Below are 8,736 nucleotides of genomic sequence, written 5' to 3' on the forward strand. Positions count from 1 at the left end.
GCACATCAGATACAACAGCAGCAAAACAAGGATTACTCAAGGTCGGTCTGTCAAAATGCAAGGCAAAATCAATGCTTTCTTTATATGAAAATGGCTTCTATATCAAAACTGCCATGATATGATAAAGATTTTTTCTGTCTGAGATCTAAATGACAACAATAATAACTGCTTGAAAAAAAATCAAAGAAATTCTTAAACTAAACCAACAGCAGTGTTATTATATTACTGTCTTCTGACTGATATGTATTTTTAAGAGAAAAGGAACTAGAAAACTGAGAAAGACAGAGATGGTGGATAGAATATCATACCAATATGAAAAATTTGACAATAATATAAATTATGACATAATTCATGTGGTGCATCTTCACTATCCCACACATTCATGATTGGTGTTGGAATGAGTAACACACAAGTAGAAGGCTGGTGTACAAGTTGTCAAGGTACACAATACGACCACACCCCATGTAAGGTTGAAACAGCCCCTTTAAAACTGCCCCTGAAATCCCTACTTCCCTGTTTGTTTGTCCATCATATCCTGTATGTACCCAGTCTACCAGTGACATATTACATAGATATTTAACACAAATCTGTGATGTTTACTCAGGATATATTGTTTGAAGGACAACTGATCCCTCCACAGCACCCAACTCCAGTCAATAACAAGATTTTATAGGGATGGAAAAGCTGGGAAAATCTAAGCCAAAGGTGGTTAAATATAAGCTTAATCCTTCTCAACTTGTTTGTGATCCTGAGATGAGGATAATTTATATGGAAGATATGAAAGTATGAAAGGATAATTGAAATCTATTTTGTGATATTTCTTCAATAAAAATCAGGATGAGAGGTGGTGTCTGTACACCAGTAATTGGAAATGCTTGAGTTTTTATTATTCCCATGAAAATTGCAAAAGCTATACTCTGAATCAGTTAATTTCAACTCAATATCATACCAGAACAATTTTAGATGATGAGTTTGTACCAGGCCACCATGCTTGAACCAAGAATATTTGTTAGTAAGCTCTAAAATTTTGCTGAAGAGATCAACTGAGGAAATAGATATGAAGAAACCTAGTCTGGATGAGAATGCTGATAATTCAGAAACTTTGCATCCCACAACATTGGCATCCTAAAATTTAGTAAATGTGGGTACAAAATCATATCCATCTTACCATAACCACTCCCCATTTTTCAACTCTTTCTGTCTGTTCATGTGGCACAGATGGGAATGGTGATAAGGGTAGTGGTGGTGGTAGTGATAAGGCAAACCTAATGATCCCAAAGTTGCCAGTGTCATGCTGTGTTACCACACAGCATTTGCTTGACCAAGGTATTTTCCCTGCCTTTCTTTGCTTACTTCTACCATCTTTCACCATCTCACATAAAGCCAAAGGCTGCACTGATGGTTTTGATGCAATGAAGCTTGGTGGTAGACCACACGGAGCTAAAGGATAAGCAGCTGCTGGTGTGGTAGGGATCATGTTATGTGTTCATTTGCACCTGCTACAGATCTCCTCTTGCTATCATCAATGAAATCTCTTTGCCTCATGTCAATTGGTGTAACAAGCCAGCCTGATGTTGATGGAATGTGATCATAACCATAAAAAACCATCATTCACTGTGCAGTGGCCGATGAGGTGCTGAGTGTCTGTATGTACCATAATGTCTTTTTCTTGGTAAAAGGGATCTCTTCCTTCTATTAGTATGTACTTTCATTTGGTTATATGTAGTCTTAACAGATACTGAATCATCATTAGATGTGTCTCATAACATTTCCTCATTATCAAATGCAATTAACTCAGAGTAAATCTGTTTGTCACTCTAACTATGGCAGTATGCCATGACTGATTCTGATAACGGCTCTACAAGTATTAATTTGATTACCACTCATGCCCTGAAAAAGAGGCATACAAACAAACAAAGACATCCACTGGCTAAGATGAGGCTTGGAGTACACATGTTTTCTGTCAAGTTTACTTAACAAATAAACATTGCAGAGTTCCTTTTATACTGCAGCATTAAATTTTATAGCAGTGGCAATGAGCGTGAGTAAGCGAGATGCTGTAAATTTACAGTGTTGGCACTGGACTAATTAATGAGTGACTGCTGAGGATAGGATAACATCATGCCTCTTGGTGGTTTCTGAAGAGTCTCCAGACTGGGAGCTTAGCAGTTAAGAGCCTTGTGGGAGTGGCAAATTGATGCAGCCTGTTCATGGTAAACTGGAGCATCAAAACACACAAGGAACATTGTATGCTGCAACACACGGCAACACCAACTGCTGACTGATGAGGATGGAGAAATACAGGATTTATGGTTAATTAGAGGCATTCTACAAAAACCTTTACCTGTAACACATTTCGTGTAGTTAGAGGCATTAGTTCAATAATTCTACAGCACTGCATTGTACTTATACTCATATCAAACAAAAAAAATGCCATCTCAAGCTAACATTCTTCTTAAGAATAAGAAAAATGTTACTGTACAGTTAAAACATGTAGGCATCCATCATCCATATATCTCAGACAAAAGCAACCCCCTACATGATACAGCTGCATTGTTACTTAGGTGATCATGAGAAGCTGAAGAAGGTAATTACAGAGGAAACAGGAAAATCATGAGAGGTATGAATGATTTTTCAAGTTGTCTAAAACTAACTATAATGTCTTACTATTTCTTCAGTTGTTTTAAGGTTGTTTCCTCATAAAGTCATATGCATTGCAACCAATTAGCAATATACTGTCATATTCACTGCCATATATTACAATATTACTTAAACTCGGTTTACATGGGGAAATTTGTGGCTGCTTACAGTCAGGATTATGCAGGTGGAACCAAACCTGGATTTGCTGAATTGCAGGATCATCCAGGAAATCACTCTGTCTGTTTGATCAGTTGCCTTCCCAGAAATTTTCATACAATCAATACGAAATTGAAAGTATGAAGAATTTTATTGAAGTTTTTAGTAATAACCATTGACCAAACTAGTGTAAACAATAGATAAATAAAATATTAAATTTTTTTATTAGAAAATTGGAAAAAAGACATGGAACTGATTTGTTTACATCGATATTAAAGAGACCAGACCACAATAGCCACTTCTTTTTCTTTTTTTCCAGCACAATGAAATTCATTCACAGCAACCAGGACATTGAAGGACTTAATCTTGACCGATCTTTTGATGCAAAAGCAAGCAAGCCATAAAGGATGAGTATGATTACAAGATAAAACTGAAAAGCAACAAACCATTCAATCCTTGCAGGTTCTAGTTCTTGGGATTTGGATGTGGCTGTGTAGGCTGTGGCACTATAAATTCTAGTGCTTCAAAGGTGCTGATACCAGACAGGTCAGCCATTCAGATATTGGTACGTTGTCTTGTCTTCTAGAAGAAGTTTGTGGTATGGTTGAGTTTTGAAGGCAAGGTGAGGATCTTGGCAGCCATCCAATATGTCAGCTAACATTTGTCTGTGGAGGGAGAATACTAAGTGGAAGAAAGCAGTGTGATGAGATAATGATGAGGCTTGTAAAGTAGGTGTTCCAGTATGGGTAACTGTGTGGGTCATTAGAGGGAGTGAGGGCAGGGTCAGGTGTTAGACAAATCTATCTTGTATATTTATCTAGTTATACTTCATGGGAAAACAGCTGGTTGGTGGGTTAGTCCAGTCCTTAGTATAGTGACTACAGTCAGTGACAAAAGTATGGCTGGAGTAGGCCTAGCAGTGTTGAAGTGTGGCTTAGCTGATGTACTTCAGCCTTGTTCAGTTGATGGTCAGGATTGTGGCCATTATAATGTAACTAAGACAGAAGCCAGACATGAGGATCCTTTTTCCTTTGAACATGTGTGATCATAATATCCTTTGCTGGGTAAATATTTCCCACCCTCATGTACCTTCCAATTGGGATCTCAACATATTATTTGATTCTTCTTTAAAATTGTACTAACATTCATGAAAAAGTACTATTTTCATGCTAACTGCTCTACTGATCTTGCTAACTGCATGCCTCCCCTTCTCCTGTGGCCTCGCTTTACAATTATTCATAACATTCTCTGGTAAGCTCTCAACTCCCTGCCTGTTTCTGTATTTCGATCTTCCTATAATTTGGCTTCTTTTATGAGGGAGGGTTCAAGACATTTGTCTCAGACTTTCGGCTAATTCTTTACTATTCTATTAGGGAGCTTGCATTCAAGTAAGCCTTTTCTTTTTTTAATGTTTTCTTGCCCTCTTGGGAAAAAAAAGAAAAAAAAGTCTATATCTAGATCTCATCTCAAAGTGCAAGATTTTATAACCCATGTAGATCTCATCTCAAAGTGCAAGATTTTTATAACCCATGTTTATCAAGTTATTGACTTTGGGTGCATCATGTGGAAAACAGGTTACATATGGGACTTATATATGCTGAAATCTGTGCAGAGAAGATACACAAAGTAAAATCAATAGATATAACAGTCTGTCATGTGCTGAAGGATTTTCCTGATTAAAGTTGTTTATTAAAAGCTGACTTAATAATTGAGTGGCCAGTGTCTGTATTTATGTTACTCATTTGTGAGAGTGAATTCTGAATGCACTGTACGTCAAATGTCTTTGTTTGCTGTCATACCAGTGATGTGAGATCAAGATTTTTCTGCTTGACTTTGGAATTCTCTACTTGAAGACGCTCCCAAATTACCTAAAGCAACTTTGTGCCATTCTCATGATTTCATGATAACATTACCTATATATGCACTACTCATGTACATCCTTTATTTTAATTCAACTCAGTAGTGTGGAACAATGGCTATATTAGAGACATTAAGTTATTAGAGTCTGTTCACCAAAGGTAAACCAGAAACACTGTTGACCTGGAGAATTTGTCCAATGCAGACAGACTTTCTTCACCTTATCGTTTTCTGTTCGTGGGAGGTTATTGAGAGCTGATCTGATTAAGTGTTGGAAGATCATGCATGGTGTTGCTCCCTTTGACTTGACTAGATTACTCCAACCTACTCCAGTTGTGGATACAAAGGGTCATGACTTCAAACTTGCTTATATTTGTTGTTCCCTTGAGTGTTGGTACTGCTTCTTTTCAATCCATATCAGTTCTTAGAATTCTCTTTCCCCTTCAGCTTTTAAGCTCAGAGAACTTGGTGCTTTTTAAAGCACCAAGCTTAAACGTTCTCTGGGCCATAAGCTTTACGACTATTTTCCTTGACCTTATGATTTGAACTTCCAATGCACTTTCAAGCTTTTGTCTTTAGCGATCAAGTTTTGTTGGTAGCTAATCTTATTAGACTAATTAATTGGTTGGGGATATCTTTCAGTTTTCTACCCGTCAATTTACCCAAATATGGCTCATAAGGAAAGATCATTCAAGGAAGAGCTCCAAGGTAAGAATGCTTTAAAGTTCAAACACAAAGTAGAAGATTCTGTAGGTGATTTACTTAATGAATTACGTTGGCTTGTCTTTTTAACTTTTAATTTGCTGCATCTGAATTATCCAGCCTCTCAGCATTTCTTTGACAGGTTGTGCTTCTTGTACTTTTGGTTGAAAGATGCAGCTGATGCTGGTAATGGGAGGAGGAAGTGGCGTGCTACATGTCCTTGATACTATCTTCCTTATAGTCTGTGAGGTTTTCAAAAGTGTCAGTCTGACCATGGGGAAAAGTGGACATGGATCTCGTACAAAGCTGTCACTAAAAAGTGTTTGAAAGAATATTATATTCCATGTTACCTTAAATACTAAGAAATAATGGTATTACTGGAGAAAGTCATTAGTCTCACTGATACTAAAAAGAAGTGCACCACTGGAAAGTAGACATTTTTTCTATGACACTTTTTTGGCACTCTCTTAATATGCATGTCCTGCCCGCTCTCTTCGATTCCCGGCTCCCCCTTCGCAGCTACTCCACCCAGCTGATTTGACGTCACATATATGGTCAACAAAACACACACACACACACACAAGTGGCCATATTGCAATGTCCTAATATCCTCCTATTCCTCTATTCATTATCTACTTTTCTTTCTATCTCTTGTTTTATTTCCATTTCTTCCATTCATTATTATCCATTTTCTTTTGATTCTGTTTTATTTCCACTTCCTCCATTTATCATCCCATCCAATGCCTTTCTATCTCTTGTTTTAATCCCATTTTCTCCAGTTATGATCTTTTCTTTCTCTTTCCCTTGTTGACCAATCGCGTGGCTCCATACATGTGATGTCAAGTCAGGAGGAGCTGCGAAGGGGGAGTCAGGAATTGAGGACAGCTGGCGGGACCTGTATATTAAGAAAATGCCTACTCTTCTTCTATAGACAATTTCCTTGCAAATCACTCATTTAGTGTTGATGGTAATAAATAAGTTTTAAGCAGAACATAAAAATCCCTACATTGTTGTTAGTTAAGATTAAGTTTAGTTAAGGGTTTGGTTTAGTTAGAATGTATCAACTGTTGCATATGTATAGAACACGAAAATCTATGCATTTAGAAAGAAATCCCTAGATCTAGGGATTTTTCCGAAATCTAGAGAATATTCTCCGACGTTCAGGAATGCCCATTTCGTATTCTAGGCATCAAAGTGCAAACATTGATGCATTCCTTATTACTTCAAGTCAGACTGACATCTTTCTCCATATTTACCAAACCGACTGTCTATGAGAGCGGCATGTGGGACACGCAACAGCTCCAGTAACTCCGTCCCCGTCCTCCATTACCTTAAATCGGAGAAAGCAAAACGCGAGCTGAAACCCCTGAGATGAACCTTACTCCTGCCCCAGCACGTCATCTTCGTCCGACTGGCCCAGTGCTCCCACGCTGCCTCGTTGTACTGACTGACACCTCTATCACAGCTCCCCGAGGACTTCTCACGGTCTGAGTTACTTTCCTCCCTAAACTCTTTCTGATAATATCGTTTTAGTATGGTAGTATGTAAATATAGACGTAGATTGTCAGTTCAGAGATTTCGTCTTTGCAACGGCACATCACCCCACCTTGGAGGAAGGATCGCATGAAATGTTTACTTCAATATATAGGCTTTTAGGTTGTCCATTCCTTTGAAAATGTGAATCCTTCAGTATGTGAAAACCAACACAAAAACATTGTTTGGATTTCAGAAACATAATAACGATGGTCAAGTCCCAGAGTATTGTAACTGCAGTATGAAAAAGATACAACAACTATTTCTTTTCTCCTCTTATATTTACAACTTGCTCTCTTTCTTCTTCCTTCAAGATTACCAATGAGTTGACTGCAGTGTCGCCGCCCAATGCGGCTTCAGTGCCACTCGCTACTTCATAGTTTGTTAACGCACTTAAATTGTTGGGAAAATATACAAAATTTATTTTGATGATTTTAATGAAGTTTCATGAAGTTCTAATAGCTGTTGAAAGTTAATTTGAGGGGTTAGTGTGGAGAAACGCAGGTTCCATTGCTCTGCCTCTGAGATCCTGAGGACCGCTCGACGGCTGTTGGTGTGCAAGGTGTCATGTGTATGTGAGAAAAGAATTAACACTGAGGTTCCGGAAATGGATTATAGTTGGTGGACATCACGGAGTAGAGGTGAGTGATCTCATGTTGTGTGTGCTGATGCAGGACGTGGGGTGTGAATGGGGAGGTGGGTGGTAGTTTACAAGTTGAGCAGAAGGCAATTTACTGTTATGGGATCATCTTGGTGGTTTCGGTATGTTTACAGAATGATAAAATTAGGCGTTGATTTTCGGTACCCAAGCTCTTTCTCTTGCAAAGTGCGCACTTTCTTGACTTTGAATAAATCCTCGTATGATAATGTAATCACTCAAAGTTGTTCACAGCAACTCAGCCATGCAAAGCTCGTGAAGGTGACAACACGGCGTAATAGTTGTCTGTTGTCTGTATTGTCACTAATATAGGTTCATGACATGTTAAAATTTCTGCTATATTTTCAATGTTCCAGTTCGTTTGCGTAAACGTTATCAGGAAATAACTCCATTTCCTTATGCGTCATTTTCTAATATAAGCACAGTGACTTTGATTAGTGTGTATGAATTTCAGTTCATTCTGCTTTATCACTGCATTTGTAGATCACAAAAAATAATGCTACAGAAACAAGCACGAGTCATGGTACAATAACTTTTTGATAGGTAGACGCACGAGAACATTATTGGAACCACCAGCTGACTCAGTGACGTCATCCGGTCGTGTAAACAACTCCACATCTTACAGTGAGTGTACACGTGTGGCAGAATTTGATCTTGTATTGTATGTTTCATGTGCCTTAATATTAATTTCTTATTGTTAGTATGGGCAAAGCTAGACCTTGTGCAGTGTATGGATGCACGCCTGCCAAGTCTAGTAATTTTAAATATTATAAATTCCCCAAGAACAAGACCATCGCAAGACAGTGGCTCCAAAAATGCTATCGTGCTGACACAGTAAACGTAAATAATGCCGTGATTTGTGAGCAACATTTTAGTTCCGCCCAAATTAAGCGCAATTTGAAATATGAGTTATTAGGTTCCCCAGTTCCAAGGAGTTGGAGGGATCTAAAACTGAGGCAGTCCCTGATCAAAATCTGCCATTTCGTGGACACGATAATGGAAGTGGCCTTTCTGCAGAAAATACAGGTAAGGAAACTTAGATTTACTGGCTAAATCTGATCAGTTTCAACACTCCAAATTAGAAATTGTATAATCTGCTTATGCTTAATGAACGAAATTAGTTCTACTAGTAGCCTAGACCTAGTCCATAATTTACAGGCTATGCCAGCCTTACAGGCTACTGACTGTAC

At 38.2% G+C, this 8,736-nt stretch overlaps 1 long non-coding RNA gene across 2 annotated transcripts in view; it reads right to left on the reverse strand.

Moving 5' to 3' along the window:
* The window catches only part of LOC123516626, a 14,685-nt gene extending 7,756 nt beyond the window's left edge, over window positions 1-6,929 (reverse strand). For both annotated transcript variants that reach the window (XR_006678268.1, XR_006678267.1), the window contains exons 1-3: window positions 6,686-6,929; window positions 3,243-3,461; window positions 1-47 (exon numbers count right to left, since the gene is read on the reverse strand). The exon at window positions 1-47 is cut by the window's left edge and continues 108 nt beyond it. This is a non-coding gene — a long non-coding RNA (uncharacterized LOC123516626). The remainder of the gene's footprint in view (window positions 48-3,242; window positions 3,462-6,685) is intronic.
* Window positions 6,930-8,736: the final 1,807 nt, after the last annotated feature.

This window comes from Portunus trituberculatus, chromosome 41, assembly GCF_017591435.1.
Source record: "Portunus trituberculatus isolate SZX2019 chromosome 41, ASM1759143v1, whole genome shotgun sequence".
Taxonomy (NCBI): domain Eukaryota; kingdom Metazoa; phylum Arthropoda; class Malacostraca; order Decapoda; family Portunidae; genus Portunus; species Portunus trituberculatus.